At 37.2% G+C, this 25,385-nt stretch overlaps 1 protein-coding gene across 6 annotated transcripts in view; it reads left to right on the plus strand.

Annotated features, from left to right (window-relative positions):
• SLC20A2 (solute carrier family 20 member 2) overlaps window positions 1-25,385 on the plus strand; it is a 106,445-nt gene that overhangs the window by 3,788 nt on the left and 77,272 nt on the right. For 2 of the 6 annotated variants that reach the window (XM_019440665.2, XM_019440663.2), the window contains exons 2-3: window positions 321-504; window positions 1,701-1,803. The exons of 2 other annotated variants lie outside the window; for them this stretch is intronic. The gene's annotated coding sequence lies outside the window, so the exon portion shown is untranslated. The remainder of the gene's footprint in view (window positions 1-320; window positions 505-1,700; window positions 1,804-25,385) is intronic. 2 more of the 6 variants (XM_019440664.2, XM_019440666.2) reach the window with 2 other exon arrangements.

A 25,385-nucleotide genomic window follows, 5' to 3' on the forward strand; every position in this document is an offset into this window, starting at 1 on the left:
GTAACTTACCAGAACGTAAGTGTTCCTGAAGGTTTCCTGTGCACTTATATCCATTTGCTGTGGCCTCATGTGGAATCTTGATCCACTTGTTCAGCTTGTCTTGGGCAGTACAGAACACTATTGGCCAGGAGGCCTCTTCTAGTAATATTTCTTTGATGGAAAAAAAAAATGTAAAATTGTGCTGTTGATTTGGTGACATACCTGGAGTGAAGTCATTTTGAAGCTGCGTGGAATTAAAAGAGGGGCTGCAAACAAAATCCAGCAAGATGGAAAAAAAAATGGTATTCTCTGAAAACCCACTTTTGTGTCCCTTTTGTCAGGAGCTGACAGTATTATTTTGGGGGTGTTGGGCATCAAAAGAGACACTGAATCCAAATGACTCCACAGATAGGGGAGTACATACATCAGCACACCCACTGTCCAGGAATCAGAGGAGGAAGTGCCCTTGAATGAAGCATGGGCTACAAACCTGGTTAGCGGCCAGGGAGGACACACGCTCTGCAGGTATAGTATTCTGTGTTATAGATTGTTTCTGCTGGGTAGGAGGTCATGTTGTTTGTCTTGGGGGTACTTTGTAATAGGAGTCAGTGAAGAAATGACCTGCTGTTTCCATTTTCATACCAGCACATATTTTGGGATGACCTGTCATAGAAGCAGTTTATAACTGTGAACATTGTCCCACAGTTGTGTTCTATTTAAATATCCCAAGAAATAATTGGAGTTAAAATAATCTATGTCGAAATGTCTATCCAACGGGCATGTTAGCCTTAATCTTAATTTCAGGTTCTTCTCTGAATGGGGACTTTTAGGGAAAGAGAAATTGAATTTATTTTAGTTCTATCAATATGAATTTATTTAATTCATTTATTCTAGTTCTATCAATATGGGATAATTTAATAAAATGTCTACTGCACCATTTTATGAATTTTAGGTTTGTAGAGCTGGATCCTGAATGTGATCCAGTGCGATTGTTCTTTAAGTAGAAGTGTATGTCAGAATGACCCAGGGTTTATGATGAAAGTAAGCGACACCTTAGCTGACCCCTGGAGATTCAGATTCTTTAGAGCTGCGCCTGGGCGTCTGTGTTTTAAATCATCTGCAAGTGATCCTAGTCTCCACCTCCCCCTTAGGTACCAGCTGTGTATTTTATAGATAAGAAAATTGGGCAAAGTCAAATAAATGACTTGCCTTACCTAGAGCTGGTTCAGTGGTACCAAGATTGTGTCACCAGATGATATGTAATTTCAGAATTTTGGGGCTGGAAGAAATTTTCCAAGTCAATTCAGCAGTTCATTTTATAGCTGACTATAAACCATGCTTGTTCATATAATTTTCAAGTAATATATGAATATAGGGAAATAATATTTTTTCATAGCCTATCTTCTATCCTGGCCAGGATAAAGATTAAACGGTAAATCACCAGAATTTCTTTATAATTTTAACATGTTTTTGTATTAACTTCAGGAATTGTCCATTATTTGCAGTATTTTTATTGTGTATTTTGTGATGCTCTGTTAAAGTTTTTTTGAAAAATACAGTATTTAATGCTAAAGTGAAAGATTAAAAAATTTTTTATTTGAATCAGTTATTTTTCAGTCTTAGCTAAAATGTAAATACTGTGAGAATTTGTACTGCTTTATTAGAGTTTTGTGTTTTCAAAATCTGTTTGATTTTTAACTTTTTTTTCTTTGTGTTTTAAGGCATCTTACCTTGGAAACAGCACAGTTTGGCTTGCATCCATGTCATCTTTGAGTATGAGAGAGAATCCTAATTTCAGCATGTCCTCAGAGACCAAAGAACCAGGTTTGTTCCTTCAAGAAGTCTCCTAAAGGCTGTGGAGCAGCATCCATTTCCAGAAGTCGATAAAAATGTGTGTCGATGATGCCTGTGAATGGACTATATGGTCAAGTGACTCATTAAGATAATCATGGAAGAATGGTAAAAAAAAAAAAAAAAAAAAAGTGAAGAAAAGGCAAATTTCAAGAAGCTACCGCAGTATCATTTAGGATTTTTAAGGAGTTGAAAGAAGATAGTTCTGAAAATATGAGTGACAAGACTCTAGCACAAGTCTTTATATGTTTCTTACATTACCATTGTTAACCCAGCTGCTTTTGTGTGTAATATTTGCATTATTTTCCTCTACTGCAATAGCTGGTAGTTTCCTCATGATCAGAGTTTTATTGTGTTTGGATAGAGAAATAGTAGATACAGTAGCAGAAACCAGCTTCTGCTAATCACTAAAGGGACAGGATGTTGACAAATTGCTTCTTCATAATGTGCTGCTGCTTGTTCACAGTTTTTGTGGCTTCAGATTCATCTTCTTTTATCTACTCCTCAGTCTCTGTATGTGCCTGCTTTTTTCTTGCACAATTTTTTAGCCTGACGATCTGATGACCGTATTTTTTCAGTTTAAAAATAAGAATTGTATCTTCATAAATAGACCTTTGGTATGGTTCTCTCCTACCCTTGCTTGTTTTCTAAGATCAAGAATAGAATAATTTCCATTCGTTTTTGGGTTTGCTCGTCTTTCTATTTTTGTATTCTTGTTCAGGGTTTTGTTTTCCTCTACTCTTTCTAGGTGGAAATGAAGGATGATCTCTGTGTTGTGGTTTTAGTTAACTAGGAGACCAGAATAAGATGGGTCGTAGACATTTATAGAAAAATTACAACATCTTTTAATCATTACTATTTTAACTTTGTTTTAAACCTTCGTCAGATTTCTTTTTAGCAATACTGATGTAAATGTTACCTTCATACTGTGCCCTTTCCTTTTTGGGGGAGGCAGTAAGAAGCAGGGATTTCTCCAAATGCTGATAAGCATAGAGAGAATATGAGAGAGAGAACGAGAAAGCTTTTGTACTTTACAAATGAAGCAAAAGAGAAGGCTTTTGTACTTAACAAATGAAGCAATTGGTCATTAAAGTCATTAATGTGTATACACACATTGTCAGTATAAAAATTAGTTTGTGGCTTAGAACTAACATTATTAACTGACAGTAAATTTTATTGTTTTCAACCCTTCCTACTTTTGTGACTTAAGTCAGTTGACCTGAGCCATAATTTTCTTCTTTGTAAACTGAGGAAGCCTTTGTTCTTATGAATCAAGTTTTACCCAACAGAAAGAAATATAAGCAGAAGCGATTTTAAAATTTAAATTAATAAAACAAAATTCCAGAAACCATTTTTTAATAAATATTTCCTTTCCTAGTAGGCCTGTTTACTTCATCCTTTTTTCACTTTTCTTCCCTATGTACTTACTACTTTTACATTTTTTTTCTCATCTGTCTAGAATTTCTTGCTTGGTGTCTGTGTTTTGCCTGCTTCCTGCCTTTTCCATGATTCATCCTCCCATTGAAAATGATTTCTGTTCTCCTTACCCTCTATTTCCTTGGGTGGGCTTCCTGCCTTGTCTGCCGCCTCCAGTCTTTTGTTATCTCTTGTAATTCAGCTCCTGTCACCTCCAGCTCCTGCTTGTTTTACCCTCCCCTCTGTCCACTGCGCGTCCTGTCCACTTGCATCCCACTCACATCTCCCGTCAGTGGTGATCTCGTCTCTTCCACTACCCCAGTCTACTCCTGTCAGTATAAGTACACTGATCTCTGTTATGTTTCATTTAGTTCTGATCCCTTCTCACCTCTGAACTGATGATGTTTTCTTTGTGTACTTTTTAGTCATTGTGAATTTGCCTTGTGAGCTCTCTTCTTCTATTTTCCTTGTCCCAGGATGGCAGGTATTGCTAGATGGATTTGTTGTCAGTATTTGCATAGAACACGGATCCTTGCTGTGTATTTCCTGGGTAGCCAGGATGAATCAATTATTATTAACTTTTCTTGGAACATTGAGCTTCCTGTGTTTTCTGCTTCTAAGATTTAGATTGCTATTCTAGAAGATTAATATGACTTTAAAGAGAGTCAGGATAGTCCTATGATGCTGTCATTTTAACTCTTTATTCAAGAGTTCATGACAGACATTTGAATTCACTCCCTTGTCTTGAAAAATTAAAGAAGACATCCTTACCAGGTTTGGGGGTAGAATTGGGTGGAAGGTGGGAACAGAAAGGTAAATACTAGAAAGGGATTCATAGTCAATATCTAGAACTGGGAAGAAAACTGAAAACACAAACCACATGCTTTAACATTTATTAGGTAAAAGGTCTGCTAAAAGAATGAAAAGTATCAGTAATTCTGTTAACTAGTTTTAGTACTAGGTCATTGGTATTTTTACACTTCCATTTAAGTTCCAACACCTTTATTTAATGTTTAACAAAACAGAAACTTAATCTTGTAAATATTCATTTTGTTTTGAGAGACTTGATGTCTCCTTATATATTAACCTATATCATTTTATAATTACACTGTAACATTCTCAAAAATGCCATTAACATCCAGTCCTGTTTCTTGTATGGGAAAGCATATAAATTGTATGGTTTTGTCCCCGTGGACACTGTAGTCCTATTGTAATGAAAAGGTAGCCTTTTGGCAAGCATTTATGCCTTTGATGATTTATGTCGTCTTATGTCTTTCCTTAATTCTTGTATATACTATGAACATGGAGCTATCCTGTAATTGAGTTTCCTATAATGTATATGAACTCCTGGGAGTAGACTAATGTAAGCACAGATGCAGCTTTATGAAACTTAAAAAAGAAGAACCCTGTATAGCACGTAATGTATTTAAATAGGATTGTAAGAGTAATGCTACAAACTGGGGTTGATCAGACTGAACATTCTTTCTGCCCAAGCCTTCTCCTATTGTGATGGTTTCTGTTGGGTATCTTGAAGCTGAAGGGATGGCTAATAGTGTGATAATGTTTCTGTAATATTCACCACCCGTGAGCAGCTAGTGAAAATAACATCAGAACCATGGGTAAGCTACTAAGGAGAAATTTATGTAGATGTGCTCGGTACAGGACTATGTTCTGCAGTTACAGAGATGAACACCATATAGTCCGTTCTCTCTGGAAGCTCATAATTGAATAGAGAATATTGATAAGTAAAAGATTACAGTACAATGTGGCAAATGCTGAAATACACATACATAGTAGTTATCATAGGAACAGACTAATTGTATAGGTTAAAAACCTAAAAAGTTAGATACCAGATATGATATGTATATAACTGGTGTGTGTAGTATGTATCGTATATAAATTCTGACTGTAATGTAATTGCTGGTGTATCCCTTATTATCTGGGCAGGTTACTTAAAGTACTCAGTTTGAGTGTCTTCCCCTTGAAATTGTGATGATTATCTAGGATTGTTATATCAATTAAATGAGATAATATATAGGAGGTGCCAGTGTGGTCCCTTCTTCAGTTGTTTAGAATTTAGAGAACATGATAAAGGATTATACTCTTCTTGTATATATAATATTGCTATGCAGAATGCTTGGAATTCCCATTTTAAATTTGCTTTTATAGTGTTTAAGAAAACTAAACGAACTCAAAACCTTATAGTCAGTCTCTTTTTTTTTTTTTAACCAAAAGAAGTTTCTTTGATCTATTTGCCAGTGCAGTTCTCAGTGACATACTTTTGAGTATATTATAAAATCCGTCTTTGTATAGTTATAATCCCAACACTGGATTACATATAACAACCTGAATATAGTTTCTGAATTGTATCTATGTTTTTGTTATTTTAAAAGGTGTTTACATTAATTTCTTTTAACAACCAAACTGAACAGTTTGCATTTTCTAATGTAGAAAAAATTGCCACAATAATATAATATTGTTATGTTTATGGTTGGTTAATTTCTTCCTAAATTAACAGGTCTTTAAGGGTGTATGTCCTAAACTATATGATAAATCAGTTTGGGTAAACTTTTCACTTGATGGAACATATTGATTCTTCTGATGTGCGTTGTTTGGCCTTGTTTAAAAAGTCCCCTAATTCATAGCGTGATTAGACTTGTCTGTTGTGATTTTTTGTAATGTAAGGTTTGAATTTGGGTAATTTGAAAATATCATATTTGAGATAAATCAGCCAGCCCAGAAATTTGTTACAGATCAAAATATATGTCTATTTAAAGCTTCTTTATTAAAGTTCGTTATGTATAATCAAGAGATTTAAATAAGTTTAGTTTGTGGCTGGTGTTTATTTGTATTGACATTCATAAATTTGTATTGACATTCATAAATAGGGAAACTATCTCCATAGGAAGGAGAACTTGATGTATTAGTATTCCAAAGCTTAGTTTAAGCTGGTTATGATTAGAAAAGTGGCTTTCATGTGTATTCTCTGGATGAATCTCAGGTCTGTGGGCATGTTAACAATAACATTTTTAATCACCATAATAAATAGTTAGCAGAGACATTTGGGAAATTGCTGCAGATGATGTAGAATGAGCTGAGGGTAGGGTTTGTCTTTTACTGTTCCTTGTTCTTAGAGAAACTAAATTTTTTCCTGATGGTGTTTTATTTTTTCTTGGATTTTTGTTAATACCAATAAGAAACACTTGCCATTATGGAGCCTCAGTAGGGCCAGGCTCCAGGCATACATTGAAGTTTTTGCTACTACTTATGTAATTCCTTCTAATAAAATTTGATTTTTAAAAATTTTTTTTTTTTTAAGTTTATTTATTTTGAGGTGGGGAGGGCAGAGAGAGAGAATCCCAAGCAGGCTCCTCACTGTCAGCGTGGAGCCTGATGTGGGGCTCAAACTCACGAACCATGAGATCGTGACCTGAGCTGAAATCAAGAGTTGGGTGCTTAACTGACTGAGCCATCCAGGCAACCCAATAAAATTTTGTTATGAAATATATTTTATATACTACACACTTATGTAGTATGTAATGTATGTTTATATTGATGACTAAATAATGTTAGGATATTTCTGCTGAGCAATAGGTTTGTTGTTGTACATATTTCCTACTATAAAAATGAGGAAATTGAGGGAGGTTGTTGAACTGTCCAAGGTCATAACCAGTCGTAAATGGTGAAACCAGGAATTTAAGCTAAGTCTGATTAAAATCCATGCTTTCATTCACTTTTCTGTACTAACTTAAAATATTATTTCTCTCCTTGAGAGGCGCCCAGCTGGCTCAGTCAGTAGAGCATGAGGCTCTTGATCTGAGGGTCGTGAGTTTGAGCCCCACATTGGGTATAGAGCCTACTTAATAAAATTAAACATTTTTTCCTTGAAAAAGTAAAATTTACTCTTTCATAAATGTGTATTATTTTGAGCTGAGGAGCACTGCTATTAATCCTCTGCTGTATGCCTAATTTTTTTTTTCCCAGAGTAAAAGAGCTTTGTTAATAGTTTGTAAGATTATAGAAGGCTCAATGTTAAAGTGATCAATGCTTAGTAGAAAGAACAAAATCAGATAGTACAGAAAAGCATAAAGTGGGTGGTGAAGTGAAAATCACTAGTGATTCACTTCCCAGAGGTTAGCATTTGGTGTAAATTATCCAGGCATTTGGTAAAAAAGTACATATATGTATATCTCTAAAATACAAATAGGTTCATAATATGCATATTGTTTAGTAACACTTCTTTTGTTTATTATATATTGGCCATCATTCCACATCATTGTAAGTTTATATCTTGTTTTTTCATTTTTTAAAAATAAACTTTTTATTTTAGAAGAGTTTTGGATTTTTTTCCTAAGTTTATTTTCATTTATTTTGAGAGAGAGAGTGAGTGTGTGCACAAGCAGGGGAGGGGCAGAGAAAGAGGGGGAGAGAGAGAATCCCAAGCAGGCTCCATGCTGTCAATGTAGAGCCCGATGCAAGGCTTGAACCCACAAACTGTGAGATCATGACCTGAGCTGAAACCAAGAGTCAGACACTTAACTGAGCCACCCAGGCGCCTCATAGAAGGTTTTAGATTTATAAAGAAATTGCGAAGATAGTACAGAGTTCCCAGTTTCCCCTCTCATTAACCTCTTAATGTTAGTGTGGTACATATGTTATAATTAATGAACCAAACTGATAACATTATAATTGGTTGAAGTCCATACTTTATTGTGATTTCCCTTTCATGAGTTTTTACCTCCTGTCTTTTTCTGTTCTAGGACCCCATCCACGAGTCCACACTGCATTCAGTCATCATGTCTCCTTAGGTTCTTCGTGGCTATGACTGTTTCTCAGACTTCTCTTGTTTTTTATGACTTGACAGTTTTGAGGTGTACCAGTCAGATAGTAGAATGCCCCTCATTTGGGCTTGTCTGTTGTTTTCTCATGGTTAGACTGGGGTTATGTGGGGTTAGACTAAGGGAGGCCACAGAGGCAAAAGGCTGTTTTTATCACATCATTTCAAGGGTGCATCCTAGCTTTGTGACCTTACTGTTGATGTTGACCTTGGTATCCTGGCTGAGGTAGTGTTTGTCAGACTTCTCTATTGTAAAGTTACTCTTTTTTCTCAACTTTCCATCTTGTGCTCCTTGGAAGGAAGGCAGCCCACACTTAAGAGTTATGCTCCACCTTCTGTAGGGGAGAAGCAGAGTATCTACATACGTTATTTGGAATTCTACGCAGGAGACTTCTCTCTTCTCTCCCATTTATTTATTGAATCATTTTTTTAATGTCAGTATAGACTAATGATATTTATACTTTGAGTTATAATCCAATACAACTTTATTGCTCTAATTTTTCCAGCTTTGACCCTTGGGAGTCTTTCGGTTGGTTCCTGTGTCCCTTTATGATACCCTGATCATTGTGGGCTAATATCTTTATTTTTTACATAGTTGCATGGTATTCTGTTATAAGACTATACCATGATATATTTAACTAAACCCTTATTAATGGTAATCTACATACCAGATTTTTCACCGTTATGAACAGTACTGTGATGAGAAGTCTTCAAAATATATTTATAAAAATATTGTTTGATAATTACTCAGGAAGATTTGCCGTGTTAAAGGGAGTGCCTTTTATACATATCATGTGATTTGTGACCCTTAGTCAAATCTCTGAAGGGAGGGAATTTTCACCTACCCTATGGAAATCATTGTGGTTGCCTCCCTTTTTTCTTTTTTTCATGTGGTAAGTGAGAGGTGATGACAGGGTGGCACTGATGGTCTTAAAAGAGCTGCTTTGAGATCATACTTTGTCTTAAGACAGCTGTGCCTTCTCAGTATAGACTCGGTTACTGTAGACAGTGAGATGAATTGAAATTCCATTCGGAAGAACAAAACAGCATTCTCAGAGAGTAAAAACTTCAGAACTGGAAGCAACCATAGAAATCATGTTCCATCCCTGCATTTTAGAAATTGGAAACTATAGTACTATGGGGTGAGATGATTTGCCTGGTATTTTTGCCATAAAAGAAGCATTCAAGAACCTGAATTTCTGCTCAGAATTCCTGTTACATGAGTATATTTTATATCCCATGCATGGATATACACAGTTTATGTTGGAAAATTTCAAACATGTACCAAAGAAGACAAGATAATTCATCTGTATGTCCCCATCCTTCAGCTTTACCTTTCCATTTGTGGCAAGTCTTGTTTAAACTACCCCCTGCTGGCCCCCAATGCCATACTACTTTAAAACATATCTCAGATATTAAATTATTCATCTGTGAATTTTCAGTATGTTCAACAAATCCCTTGTCAGAACACAACCACAATATCGTTATCACACGTTAAAAATATATTTTTAACATTTTTTTAATGTTTATTTTTGAGAGAGAGAACGAGGGAGGGCAGAGAGAGAGAGACAGAGGATCTGAAGCAGACTCTGTGCTGACAGCAGAGAGCCTGATACAGGGCTCGAACTCACAAACTGTGTGATCATGACCTGAGCTGAGATGAAGAGTCTCCCACTGACTGGCTCCGACTGAGCCACCCAGGCACTCCAGACCTTAAAAATATTTCTATTTAAGGATATTTAGTTGTAAAAACTTCAAAAATTTGTATTCACCATTGATTAGAATCTGGCATTACTGAAAATACATTTCCTTGGTATGATCCTCCAAGAATTATAGGGAGATTTTAATGTATATCTGTACACCATACAAAATGGCCTAGGTTATGGCTTTTATAAAAAATGTGTTAGGGTTTTACCCGTAAAAAATAAGTTAACCTCATGAGATTTCCTTAGAGCAGAGAAATCCATAAACACTGTATGATAGATATTGTCCAACTGGATACATTTGCTTTTTGGCCCTCCTTTACTCTATTTGTGCATGAGAAAGCAATTCCGAGGATGTATGACAAGAATTCTATTTCAGATTTTATCATATTAATTAAAGCCATGGATGAGAATATTGTGGTGTGGCCATTTTATTCCAGATCTTCTGTAGAGAGATTTTTGAACGTCAAGTAAAATTCCTGCATGTTACTTCCTGAATTAGAAGTTTACAAAGCTTCTAAGAACCAACATGCTGACATCATTACTGCATTTTCATTTGCTTTTAGAAGATAATTTAAGGGGTACCTGGGTGACTCAGTCTTTTGCATTTGACTCTTGATTTCGGCTCAGGTCATGATCTCATGGTTCATGGGTTCGAGCCCCACATTGGGCTCTGCACTGACAATGTCGAGCCTGCTTGGGATTCTCTCTCTCTTCCTCTCTCTCTGTTCCTCCCCCATTTGTGCTCTACCTCTCTCAAAATAAATAAGTAAACTTAAAAAAGATAATTTAAGAGGAAAGAATACCTTTTCTATCAGAGATGATCCTAAAGGCAGAGCTGACTGCGGTTACTCGATTTACTTCAAGCGGCACACTACGTGGATTGCTTAGTGTCTGCAATTTAGAAGAGTGGTTAATACTTCCAATATTTTAAATATTGTATTTTCTTGGGGTTTCACTGGATCTTTAAAATTAAAATTGAGATGTTATTTTCCTCTAGAAAAGCAACCCTGTCTCAGAGGCTTTACAACCAGAATAAGAAACTTCCTCTTAAATACCCATTTACTTGCATTGAATTTATCTTAGAATTGCTTCTGGTTTTTGGCATGCTGTTAAAATATTCAATATTCAATGATCTAAATTGAAGATGGAGTGAAAAAGAGGGCTGAAATTTTCCTTCCGCTTATTCTAAGCCAGACTGAAACCAATCTTAACTGCATAATTTAATTTAAAACTATTTTATTGCAAATAAATATTCATCTTGCTAGCCCATATTGTTCATTATATGTAGATTCATGTTTTATTCTAACCTAATTTAGACTTCTGCCTTGCATTTGACAGTGTTACAGCTTTTCTGTTTTCTTTCATGAATAGGCTTTGTTATAGTCAATCAGCTTAGTTTTCTTACCATTTTGAGTGCCCTGTTTGTATTATTTCTGAATTTTGGTTCACCTTTTTCTCCTTGTTTTCATTTGGTGGACATCTTTTAAAGAGGAGAAATCGTTGTTACTTTTCTTCTCTATTCTAAGCAGAAATTGAAAGATTAATAAAAAATAACCAGTTGCAAATACATCTCTGGTCAAGTGCATTCAGTTTTCCTAGGCTAATGTGTATTAAAGATTTTAAGTTCTTGGAGGACAGAGTATTCATCAGTGTGTGCTGTGATTTACCTCTGTAGCATTCTACCTATTTTAAGCTACTTTTTAAATCTTTTCTTGATATAGTAATGACACTTTTTCTCCAAATCCTATTTTCTTTGAAATTCTCTTCTTATTTTTGACATCTTTGCTTCTTGCCAGCATGTGATCCTGATTGAATTTCTTACCTTCTTTCAGTTTCCTCATCTGAAAAGTGGGGATATTAATCAGTAGTCACCTCACTGGATTTTTGAGTTAAATGGGATAAGCTGTAGTGCCTGGCACATAATAAATGCTCCATAAATGTTATTCAAGCCATCTGCTTCTTTCCAGCCACCCTTATTACATCTTTCCCTTTTACTTGTTTATACCTTCACATAGATTAGGAAACATGGTGTGTGTATTTTAAATAAGTGACCACCTTCTTGTTTTCCTCTCACTTTTAAAAAACTTTTCATCTTGAAATGATCGCAGATTCATAGGAAATAGCAAAAATACAGAGCAGTCCCATGTACCCTTCACCCATTTTCCCCCAAAGGTAGCCGAAGTCCAAGATCAAAACCAGAAAATTGACATTGGTACCATCCAGAGCTTATTCAGATTTCTCCAGTTTTATATGCACTCATTTGTGTGTGTGTGTGTGTGTGTGTGTGTGTGTGTGTGTGTGTGTTTGTATGGTTCTGTGCAGTTTGATTACATGTATTTGTGTAACCACCATCACAATCAAGATGCAGGATTTTGTATCCCTCACCCATCAACCCAAGGCTTTCTCTTGCTCTCCTTTATAATTTCCTCAAACCCTTGGTGATCACTATTGTGTTCTTCAGCTTTCTAATGTTCATGCAGCCTGTGATCTTTAGAGATTGGCTCGTTTTACTCAGCATGATGCTTGTGAGATCCATTCAAATTGTTGCGTGTGCCAAATAGTTTGTTCCTTTCGTTGCTGAGTTCTGTTCATGCCATAGATGTACCACAGTTTAACCACTTGTCCAGTGGAAGGACATTTGGGTTGTTTACTGTTCTGGGTTATTACAAATAAGGCTGCTGTGAACATTTGTGTACAGGTGTTTTTTGTAGATCTAAGTTTTCATTTCACTGGGATAAATGCTTGGGAGTACAGTTCCTAGATCAGAACTTTAAATGGACCATTGTAAGCTTCTTTGAAAATACATGCTAATGCCATTTGTAGATACATAAAGGCAGTTATTTTTTAATGCCAGCCATTATAAACAATATACAGTGTCCTTTGTTTTAAAATATCTTTTTGTATAATTTGCAGCACCAGTCCAAAGTTTTGAATCCTGACTTTTTGTGTTGTAATATAACATGTACTAAAGAAATATTTCATTTTGTTAGTGAATCCCCTTGCATATTGTATTGAAATTTTTCTTGGGTATTTAACTGTTCTCAGATACTAAATTTGAGTGGGAGGAGATATTTCAAGTAATGGTTTTTCTTTCCATCAGTATTTTGCAATGTGGTGGCTGTTAAAATTTTAAAATACCTGTAAAGATGAGCACAGAAAATCAGGCAGTCCATTAATTAATGTCCAGCAATATTTCAAATAATCAGTAGAGTAATGTTGGATTTGTGTTTTCCAACGTAATGTAAGGCAAAGCTACAAGTAGTGTTGACATGTGAAGAGCTCCTCATGATGGTACCCATAGATTTCAGTAATGTTATTGAAGTTGGGCATCAAAAATCAACAGAAGGACAATATAAGTTATGTGTAGCAGACAGGCATTGGCTGGGTGATCAGTTTTGGCTTTCCCAAATACAGTCACGGCCCTAAAATAACTGATAAAGGGAAAGCTCTGTAAAAATTGATAGAAGGGAAGGAAATGAAATGTAGAAAGCAGTGGCTGCTCATTTGAATAATCTAGAGAAACTTTAGATTGAAACAAGCACCTGTTCCCAGGCCAGTCAAATTAGACTCTGAAAGTGGTGCCCAGGCACTGATACTTTAAAACATGTTTCCAGGTAGTTTTAATGTTTAGCCAAGGTTGAGAACCACTGGCCCACCAGGAATGGCCTCTGTGCTCCTATTTCTTCACCTTAGAATTTGATAGTGTTTGTGCTGCATGCATCCATCTTTTATGTATTGGACTAATGTGGGTTCCACACACCTTTTATAAGTGGTTCTGCTGAGATGTCTGTTTCCCTAAAGGGGGAAAAAGCCATACTTGTGAATTGTGGTCATATTTAAACTATAAAACAGCTTTAATAGGTGTAACAGAAGAGTGCCTGTCTTTGGAATCAAAGACATCAAAATTGTTGAAAAGTCAAAAGGAAATTAGATTTCATCCAGGGCTTATTATGGGTGGAACAGTTTTTGGGAAATTGGGCATTAGAAAATGCATATGGGGTGTTGGGGTGAGAGGTCTCCGTTTTTATTGATAGATCCTATTGTCAACCTTACTTAGTTTTTCTTTTTTTCTTTTGATTTTTACTTGGCAAAAGTGATACTTAACTGTAACAAGTGAAAGTATGCAAAGATGAGTACAGACAAAAAGAACTAATCCCCCACCAGTGTTCACAGCCAGATGTGAATTCTTCCATACCTTTTTTTATATTTACAAAAGTATGTTTAACAATATAAGATTTGTAAGTTTTTTGTTTTTAAAATAGGATCACACTATATATTATTTTGAAGCTTCCCCTCAATATACCATTGATATGTCCCAAGTCAATGTAGATCTCTTATTTTCATAAAATAAATTTTCAACATGCCATGATTTATTGAGCCATTTCTCTATGAAGGGACATTTAAAATATCCCCCCCCCCACACCTTTTTAAAAATTTACTACAAACAGTGGTGTAGCACATATCTTTGTGTATATAAGCTTAGGTACCTGTGCTTTTGTTTGTAAAGTATTCTTATAATCCATGGTTTGGTTTTGGTCAGATTTCTTAGTTTCTGGGTACTTTTTCTGATCTTGAGAATTATTAGCGAGTTAATAATGTCTGCTGATTGCCAGTTATTTGGCTCCTGGGTATTAAATTGGGTGTTAGATAGGAGAATCAGTTATTTTAGTAATGGATATTAATAAATCCTAGTGGCCAGAAATGTTTTTCATAGGTCCTGGAATCCCTAAGGTGGGGCACCTTAATGGGAGGCCAACAGATGGGCTTCATGGGTGTCTATGAACCACCTGATACTGACTGAAAAATTGTATATAAATGTACACTTTATGGCTTTCATCAGATTTTCAAGGGGGTTTTTATTGCCCCTCATAATGGTTAAAAATTGGTAATACGGGTATCAGAGAGGAGTACTCAGTCCAGAGAACCTGCAGAGTACTTTGAGTTGCCATTGATAGCACATTTTTAATCACAATGTCCTCTTTCTTGTAAAGTTCTGGATTGAAATAAATTTTTCTAATTTCCAGATGACATAAGCCTAGGAGAGTTGGCTAATACCAAACCTAGCAGAATCCAGGCTGAGCATAACCCCAATAGGTTGTAATAATGTTCCAAAAGATGAAAGATACTAAGGATAAACATGTAGGAGCTGAACAATGCCTGGGCATGGAGGACAATCTCAGATGCACCTGAGATGAAAAAGAGCTGGGAGTTTATTTGCCCACAGGCTGGTCTGGGAAGTCTCTGTAATGTGACTGCTAAAAATATGAGCAGGTTAGACCACATTTGGTGAATTGTGTTTGTATCTGAAAACCACATTTTAGGTGAGACACGAGCAAAGGAGGGAGACAGGGACAGCAATGGACTGAGACGTGACGTCACATGAGGAACCACTGCTTGTGGTTGCTGGATCTGAAGGAGAGGGTATAAAATAGCAATGGCAACAACCCTTGTAGATTAAGGAATAGAAAGACCAGAGTGTGCTTAGTGAATGTTTGAATGAATGAATGAATGAATGAATGAGTGAGTGAGTGAATGAAAATTAACAAAGCAAAGGATTCCCTCTTGATCTAAGCTCTGGTGAGAGTTCTCCAGTAATGGGGTGGGCTGCTCTAGAAAGCACTGACTTCCCAATGGAGCCCTTTAAGCATAGTGATGGGTGACTGGAATAGTACTGTGTAAGGTATTGCTGTTCTCAATGAAAGGCTGTACAGCAGAACTTCAAAACTCTTTTAATTGGAATTTTATATTTCTCTCGGGCACTTTAAAAAAATTTTTTTTCAATGTTTATTTTTGAGAGACAGAGAGAGACAGAGCATGAGCAGGGGAGGAGTAGAGAGGGGGAGACACAGAATCCGAAACAGGCTTCAGGCTCTGAGCCGTCATCACAGAGCCTGACGTGGGGCTCAAACTCATGAACAGTGAGATCATGACCTGAGCCAAAGTCAGACACTTAACCGACTGAGCCACCCAGGTGCCCCTCAGATACTTTAATTTTAAAATAGAGGACAATCCCCCGTTCCTGGGCGGCTCAGTCAGTTAAGTGTCTGACTTCAGCTCAGGTCATGATCACGTGAGCCCACATTGGGCTGTCTACTGTCAGCACAGAGCCTGCTTCAGATCCTCTGCCCCACTCTCTTTCTGCCCCTTCCCTGCTCTCCCTCTCTCTTTCTTTCTCTCTTTCTCTCTCTCAAAAATAAACCTTAAAAAATTTTTTTTTTAATTTTAAATAGAGGACAGTTCTAGGATGATATTGTAGGCTCTTTAAAAGTACATTTATAGAAGGAGTGTTTGTGACTGAAAGACTACTCCGTTGTCGGTATAGGTGCTGAAACATTGAACTGTAACAGGTTTTTTTTTTTTTTTCTGAAACTGATGTAAAAGTTATTCCGCTGTTAAAATCTGAAGTAGCTAGTCTAGACTTGTAGAGTGAGTGTGGTTTGAGATTTTATTCTTGTTACTTTAGAGAGAAGAAAAACCACATTCTTTCCAAGCTACAAAAAGAGTAAAAAAGGAAATTTCACCACTTCCCATGGCCTCAGGAAACAGGCACACTATCTCCATTAGACTAATTGTCTGAATTTTGCCCCAGGTTATAGTAACACACTATATAGAATTTGTGTCCTGTTGTATCTTTTACATAGGTTTGCCCCTCAGTTTGCCTACCGCCCTGTGGAAATGTATCTTTAGTATTTGTTTAAGTTGGTTAATACAGAGATGCCTCTTACTACCCCTCAAATAGTTCAATCAAAACACCTTTAGGTTATGGAAATGGATAAATATTGTCAAAGCTTTTTTATGTAAAGCTTTAAAAAAATTTTTTTATGTCTTTATTTTATTTTTGAGAGAGAGAGAGAGAGAGAGAGAGACACTGAGAGCGGGGGAGGGGCAGAGAGAGCCGGAGACAGAGTCTGAAGCAGGCTCCAGGCTGTGAGCTGTCCACGTACAGCCCGACAAGGGGCTTGAACTCACAGACTGTATATCATGACCTGAGCTGAAGTCTGATGTCTAACTGACTGAGCCACCCAGGCGCCCCTTTATTGTAAAGCTTTTTAAAAAACAAACCCTGTGTCTTCCACTAGCAGTTTTATTTAGTTATTTTTAATTTTTTTAATGTTTTTATTTATTTATGAGAGAGCAAGACAGAGACAGAACAGCGCGACCGGGGGAGGGGCAGAGAAAGAGGGAGACAGAATCCAAAGCAGGCTCCAGGCTCTGAGCTGTCAGCACAGAGCCTGATGCAGGGCTCCAACCCGCAAACCATGAGTTCATGACCTGAGTGGAAGTCGGATGCCCAACCGACTGAGCCACCAGGTGCCTCTCCCACTAGCAGTTTTAAAAGAGGTTGGGGGCTGCTGCCACTTAGGACACCCTGGTTTCCACTCCTTTTTATAGTGTCCTAGACATTTAGGTCAGGGGTTAAGATGGCTCCACCACTCACATGGCCCTGACGTCCCGTGTCTGATTCCTCACTTGCAAAGGAAAGATAGTGATGGTGCTTATAGTGTTGTGAGAAAGCAGGGTACTGGGTGCATGAGGAGAACTCAGTACCAGTTCTGTTTCTGTATCTTTTACTCTCACCTTGTGATCTTTCTGTTTTTTCTGACTCAACAGCTACTGTCATCCACATGTCTTGTACTATCTCGGACATAGCTTATCTAAAACTACTTTTTTGTGTTGCCACCCCCACCCCTTCCTCTTCTCTTCCTCTGCCTGGCCGTACTCTATCCTCCCGACTCCTCTTGTTCATCCAGGGGTACAACTCACCAGAGGTTGTCCTGGAAGAGGCTAACACCGCAAGCTCTGGAGTCATGTGGTCTCGGATTAAATTCTGGCTCTACTACTCTTGCCACGTGGTGTTGGACAAGTTACTTAATGTCTGTCTCTAAATCTCAGTTTGTTCAATTATAAAATTAGTATGGCAGCAATCTGTCTTATAGAATCGGAAAAATTCAGTGTGATACATACATGTTAGCTGCTCAGTATGGTTGCTGATACTTAAGTGAGTGCACAGTACACATTTATTATTTATAAGTCAAGCCAGAAGTGGTGATGTCATCCTTAATTCCTCTTCTTTCCCTTCACTTAAATGTCCTCAGTGCTATTGATTCTACCTCAGAAGTCTTTCTCTCCTCTTTCTCATCACTGCCTTTAGGTCAGGGTTTCTTAATTTGAATTTATCATAATCAAAGAGGTTCATAACTCCTTGAAGTTATATGTACATGTTTTAACCTAAGAGTTTTTCTCAAGAAGACGGCTTTAGCTTTTATCATCGACTTTCACACAGGTCAGTGACTCACGAGATGTTAATAGCTCCTGTCTTAGACTCTTATCTCTGGCCTGTATCCAGTAGCCTATACACTGACATTCCTTCCCTAGTCTCCGTGCCTGTGATCTCTTCACACTGGTGCCAGTTAACTCGTTTTTTGTTTTGTTTTTTAATATTTTTACATCACCATCCTGCTTACATGGTTGTGTTGACTCCTTGTTGCCTACAGCAGCAGTTCTCCTCCCGACCACATACTAGAAACACATGGGAAGCTTTTAAAAAAATACCCGGGTCCCATCCTAGACCAATTAATCGATACTAACAAATACCAGGCATCAATATTTTGTTTTAAAGCTTCTCGGGAGATTTTAATGTGTAGGCAGACTTGAGAGTGTCAGGGCTACAGGATAACGGATGAAATTGTTAGTGTGGCACTTTTGGACCTCAACAACCCAGTGCCTATCTACCTTTTCAACCTGATCTTCTGCCTCCTCTCCCACTTATATCCCATCATTTGCTCTCTGGATACCTACTTCTGCTATTCCTGGAACATGCTGTGCTGTTTCCTCCCTCTGAACTTTTGCCTATACTGCTTGCTCTGCCTGAAATGCCTTTTACCCTTTCTCTGCCTGGTCATTTAAATCATAAAACCTTTCCCCAAGCCCTGAAGAGAATTGCAACCCTACTCTTGTGCAGACTTCTGTTATAGGCCTTACACTGTGTCATAATTACTTGTGGATCTGTCTTCCACACACAGTGAACTCCTAGAAGCTAGGAGCCTTCTTTATTTCATTTCTCTAGTGTTGGCACCAGGTTAAGAAGCTCCCTAAGAGTCTAATGAATGAGTAAATGACAGTGAACAAACAACAGCCTGCTCTGTGGAATCTGGAAATCCATGGTGTTGGGGAAAGTAAGTAAATATGGTACACTAGATGTAGTAAGAAATGCTCAGCAGAAGTTTTATCCTCTATGGTTAGTTACTCTTCTATATTTTTATAAGAGTGAAAGATCAATAATATATGAAGTTTCTCATCTGGAACTAGGCAAGTTAAGACCAGCTTTGAAAATATCTCCAAATACTGTTGAGTATTATCCAACATAACAACATAAAGTCGCACATATCATATTTGTTTCCCGAGACTCCAAAGATTTCTGAATGAGAGATGGAGGGGTCAGCCATTGTGATGATGGCAACGGTTTATTTTGCCCAGTGGATTATCCTAACTTAGTTACTGATTTAAAGATACCCTTATATGGACAGTTCTCCAGACATTATATGTTTCTAATTTTGATCTCACCCCTGGCCTTTATGTTTAGCTGCTGCCTAGTCCTTCTCTTGGCTATTTTTAATACTTTTTTTTCCTCCGTGTGTCTTGGAATTGTCCAAAACATTCTAAATAATTGTAAATTAAATGTGATTTATTCGTCCTCTTTCTTCAGTGGCAAGGATTAATTTAATGGTGATTTTTGGAAGAGATTACTTTAGTAAATGATCTGAGAGAGATTCTTTTGAATATTGTTTGGGAGATGTTTTGTGTTGATTTGCCTTTTATCATAATTATTTTTCCTGAACACTGACCCACCACTACACTCTTTTGCGAAGAGATGGCCTATTTAACACTTACACAAGGAATAGTGAGTACTAGTCTGATGTCATGATTTGGGTGTACATCGTTCTGATATGCTGTGTATGAACAACCAGAATACCCTTTGTCTAACTGGCTTCTTATTATTTTATAATCTTATAAGCTTGAATAATAAGGACAAGATTTTTCTTATTCAAAGTCAGAATGTTAGTTGGAATTTATTAATTTGCTACCCAGTTATGCTTCCATTCCTTTTATTTAAAAAGTTTTTTAAAAAGCCTTAAATCTGAATCTATCAAGAGCCCCTCCTTTAAATATGTTTACAAAAAAAGGATATCAATCGGTGAAACTAAAAAGAATAATTTTTAGTCATTTTTTAAGAGCATTTTTAGAAACAGATGTGAGTCAAAGAATTGGGAAATGCACCCTTTCCTGGCAACTGGAGAGAGGAAAATATAATGTCAAGAAAAAGGAGAAACCAACTCTTACAATGACCACATTAAGGTCTAAAATGGATAATTGTTTATTATTTCACCGTCTACAATCAACCGCAGATATTTCAGTACTGTTTGTCCACCCATCTTTTTGTGAGCCAGGGCCTATGGAAAGAAACTGGTCTTTGGTGTTTCTGAGAATGGCCTTTCGGATGATTATAATTACTGGCTATTATAAATATTCGAGCTGAGTTGTTAATTAGTCCTCTTGTTTTTTGCTGCTTTTAAAAGTGAGCACTCATTGCAGCATTTTTTTAAATGAAATGTTTAGTGCTTAAGAGATACAGTCATGTACTTTTATCATCAAGAGACTAGGCTGTACCCCCCTGAAGAAACTAGCCACCTACTGGGTTCTTGTAGCCAAGTGCAATTAGAATCTCTTATGAATATTTCATCTCTTTTAGTTTGAGGTTGATTTTGAACAGCCTACTCTAAAAGTGATCACTTAGTTTATCTGGTTGGGAACAGACCACATCCATTTACAGCAAAGCTATAAAAAATTAGAGCATATGTTCTGTTTTTTTCTTAATTTTTTTTAACGTTTATTTTTGAGAGACAGAGTATGAGCCAGAGAGGGGCAGAGAGGGAGACAGAATCCGAAGCTCACTCTAGGCTCTGAGCTGTCAGCACAGAGCCCGATGCAGGGCTCAAACCCATGAACCATTAGATCATGACCTGAGCTGAAGTTGGACACTTAACTGACTGAGCCACCCAGGTGCCCCTAGAGCATACATGCTTGATTTCCCATGTCTCTTGGTAAATTAGTAAGTACCAAGTGCTGTGTTCTACCACATACTTGAGCATTTGCCTTTCAAACAAACCTTACAAATACTTGAGGACCCATGAGAACATATTTGAAATTATTAATAATAAAACTGGTGGCTTTGGGCTGTTATTATGGGGATCCTTTCATTCTTACCCTGTAAGTTTCCTGTGCATCTAAAATAAGATAGAGAAGGAACCTAAAAGCCCCAAAAAAGTAGATTCATTACTACATACAGGTGGTTCAATCTGGAATTCCCATTCATTGTTCTTTTATGTAGCTAACTAGCGTGCTCTCTCCCTCCCTCCCTCTCTCTCTCTCTCTCTCTCTATACACACACACACACACACACAAATAAAAATATATATAAATATATTTTATGTATAGAAACCTGTGTGAATCATTGTTCTGAGTACTATATGTGCATTAACTCGTTTTCTCAGCAGTCCTTGGAAGTGGATTCTTATCCTTATTTTGCAGGTGGGCAAAGAGAATTCTGTTAAGTAACTTGCCAATGGTTGCAAAGCTAGTAAACTTCGATTTGAATGATCCCAGCAAAGGGCTCTGTTAAGTACTTTCCTACAGCCCTCTTTTCCTTTGAAAGTCTGAAATCTCAAGTTAGAAAGTAGAGTAGTTCTTATCCAAAAAAGATTGTACATACTCTTGAAGTAAGCTTGATTGCTTATGGAGCAGTGCAGATTGAGATAACAAAAATTAACGTTTAGTGCTAACGTACCAAAAGGTTTTGGAAGTCTGTAGCTTATTCCCTGATTCCTAATAGTTTTCTTATAATTGGATTGCTTAAACTGAGAAATGGGTGTTTCTGATTAGCAGTTAAGCACAGCTCATGAATCCAGGATTGGCCACCAAGTTTGATTCGTGATGGGTGAAATTTGCGTTTGCATTATCTGTGAGAAAGAGGTTTCTAAACAAATAAATAGTATGCGATTGCAGGACAGTTTTACTTATTTCAACTTAGAATATTTTCAAGTAGTTGTAGCAGTATTTATTTTAGTATGTTTAACTATCTAGTACTTTTGCCCTAAAAATGGATAGAACTCAGTTTAACATTTTCTTAATAGATTCAAGTAATAAGACTGCATTTGAAAGTATTTTCAGTGTGGATATATGACTAACTTGAAGCCAAATTAGAGTAGAATTAGTAAGATTTTGTTAACCTACCTTTTGAAATACTATGGCTTTAAATCTAATGTTGTTTTTCCTAAAATATCAGAATACATTTGTTTGTTATTTTAGGTTAGCCTGACTAATTAACTGTAGAGGTTCAGTTTGTACTTAATAAGCCTATGCTTATTTTTTCATTGAAGGTGTATTTATTACATAAGATACTAGTTCTTGTTTGTTTGAATCTGACAGCCAGGCTGTGTCTGTGTAGCAGTTCCAAGCAGAGCATCTTATATCAGCAAATGCAGAAGTGTTGCCCCAAGAGAAAGGAGTGAAACTCTTTTAGCTGAGTGGAGGCTAATGTTGGAGCATCTTAAAATATGGCTGACACTGTACTCTAGTGTGACTCTTTATGAACTCTAGACAAAGGGGAAAAAATTACAAGTATATTTAACACCTGCTACCTACCAGGTACTGTCCTCAGTGATATAGCTATCTCTATATCTATATTCATGCACATTTGCCTGCATACCTTGCTGTGTATGTATATATGTGTGAATTTATTTATTTAATGAAATGTTTATATATTAAACACCAGGCACTGTTCTACATGCTTTATAAATATAAACTCATGTAATCTTCATAATAGCCCTATGAAGTATGTAGATTACTATCCCCGTTTTAAAGATAAAGAAACTAGGCATAGCGAAAGTAATTGCCCAAGGTCAACAACTACTGATGATGAAGCTAGAATTTGAACCCAGGCAAATACAGATGGATTCTGAATCCATTCCATTCCCCAGGCATACATTGTAGCTTTCCTTTTTCTCTATCTTTGCTTACGTCATTGCTTCTGTATAATGTTCTTTCCACTCCTTTTGCTTTTGAAAGCTCACCAGTATGCAAAGGTGCTATTCAAATGTCACTTTTTCCAAGATGCCTTTTCCTGATTAACCCAACTAGAAGCCTCTTCTTTTCTTAGATTTCTAATGGAATGAAATTTTACCCTTTGAGATACTTACTGATTACTCTCTTATATGGTAGACAGTTTATATTTACCGAGATGTCTCATACCAGATTATAAGCCTCCTGAAGGCAGAACTTTCATTCACACTATTTTCTGCTATAATCATGAACATCCTGCCATTCATACAAATCTTACAGATGCTTGGGAGTTTCATGATGGCAGAAACCAAGTGTTTAACAAATTTTTTTTTAAGTGTATTTATTTATGAGAGAGAGAGAGAGAGGCAGAGTACGAGCAGGGGAGGGGCAGAGAGAGAGGGAGTCACAGAATCTGAAGCAAGCTCCAGGCTTTGAGCTGTCAGCACAGAGCCCAACATGGGGCTTGAACTCACGAACTGTGAGATCATGACCTGAGCTGAAGTCGGACGCTCAACTGACTGAGCCACCCAGACACCCCAACAAATGTTTGTTAAATGGATGACCTTTTAGGAATGTATTCAAACGGTAAAAATTTCCCAGTATTATTCTAAGATACTTTAAAAAATCAACTATATTAAAATAAGTATTCAGACACTAGCAGTAACAGTACTGCCTTTATGTTCACAGTACTGATATAAATTGTGTTATAAAATCATGCTGAATTAATTACTTAGCAGAGTTTTAAAAAAGAACTGTTTTTAAGAGTTTGCTATGTTTCTCTCTCTCTTTTTTTAGCTTACAAAAAAATGACTGCTGAAGAGGAAATGGTTTGCACTTTTGGAGTTAGAGGTTTCTGCTCATGTGTGGGTAAATTGGTACTCTAATCCATTTCTGAAGTACTAAAACAGGTTGGATAGCTGTGACCTATGCCAGTATAATCCCTCTGAAGCCTAGGATGAAAGAACCATCTCTTTAGCATATATGTGTAGTTGTAGCATTAAAGGCCATGTGTATTTTGTTTCAAATTATAGGATGGACTAAATGGAGAACTTACCACTGTAGCAGTTTTATAATCAGACCATATCACTGTTTCATTTTAGTTTGATTAACATAATAATTGATATGATAAAGTAAATATAGTAAGCAGAATTGTGAGTTTTAAGAATAACAGACATCAGTTAGTCTTGAAAGGTTTAGTTTGGAGATCCAGGGATGGAATGTTACAAATTTTTTGAAGATATGTATATTAGTGAGATTTTGCTGTGTAACAAATCACCTAATACTAGTGACTTAGACAAACAAACATATGATGCCTCACAATAACATAGGTCACTGACGTGGTTCTTTTGGTTTGGGCTAGCCTGGCTGGTCTCTGCAGGTGGCTGGCAGCCCTGCTGGAGCCACACAGTCTACGATGGCCTGCTGCACATGTCCGGAGTGGTCCTGCTGGCTGGTGCGGGAGCCTTGGCAGCAGGTGGCACATCTTTGTCCCAGATGGTCATCATCAGTGGGCTGGCCAGGGCTTCTTCATGAGGTGTTCTTGGGGTCCAAAGTGCAGCAAGAGAGGGCGAGCCCCCATGGGTCAGGACTTTTCAACTTTGCTCTTGTCTTGCAGGCCAAAGGGTGTGGATATAGGGAAGCAGGAACAAATAGGGGGTCATTACTGCAACAGTCTGCCAAGATAGGGAATTCATGAATGTGCTTAGTTAGTGTCCCTAAATTCTGATTGATCCTTAGGCCAGCAACATGAGGTGATCAAATAGAGAAAATCAGGCTGTCAAAGCTACACAGTTTTCAGAGGGATAGTCTATAGACCCTAGGCTCCCCTGAAATACTTAGTAATCATTTGAAGCCCCTTTCAACTTTTTTTTTTTTTTTGAAGCCTTGAGCTATAAAAGTCGGGAACCTTTAATCCTTCCTCACTCAGTAAATATCCCAAATTGATCTTCAGCAAAGACTACGTTGATGGCAGAAGGGGTGTGATCATGATGGCTACAGCTGTTTATTGAGAGCTCATGTGTGCTGGTGCTATATGGCATCTCAGGGAGTTTTAACACTGGCCCTTGATGTTGGCATTATTACCCTTGTTTTACAGGTAAGGAAGCAGAGTCATAGAGGTTAGCTGAGTTCCCTGAAGTCATAGAGCTGGTAGGTGGGAGACTACATTTTGTACCCAGCTCTTTCTGACTCCACAGCTGCATCCAAAGAAGAGTTGCTTACCTAGTGGGTTGATCATGTATTTTTCCAGCATGGGGGCTTTGAGTATTTTATGTCATCCTCTGAAAAACTGAGAACCATGGAGATACATGAGGGTTTTTTTCCCCCCTTTCTACTCTTTCCCTACCCCACCACCCTCACTAGTTGGACCAAATAACCAGATTTAATTTGAAGATGATAAAAGCTCGGAATGGAAATTTTACTGCGGGTCCAGATGTGATTTTTAAATATTTCAGAAGGGGCATCTGGGTGGCAATTCG

The sequence above is a fragment of the Panthera pardus genome, unplaced genomic scaffold, assembly GCF_024362965.1.
Source record: "Panthera pardus isolate Hobbes unplaced genomic scaffold, ASM2436296v1 HiC_scaffold_13, whole genome shotgun sequence".
Classification (NCBI taxonomy): Eukaryota; Metazoa; Chordata; class Mammalia; order Carnivora; family Felidae; genus Panthera; species Panthera pardus.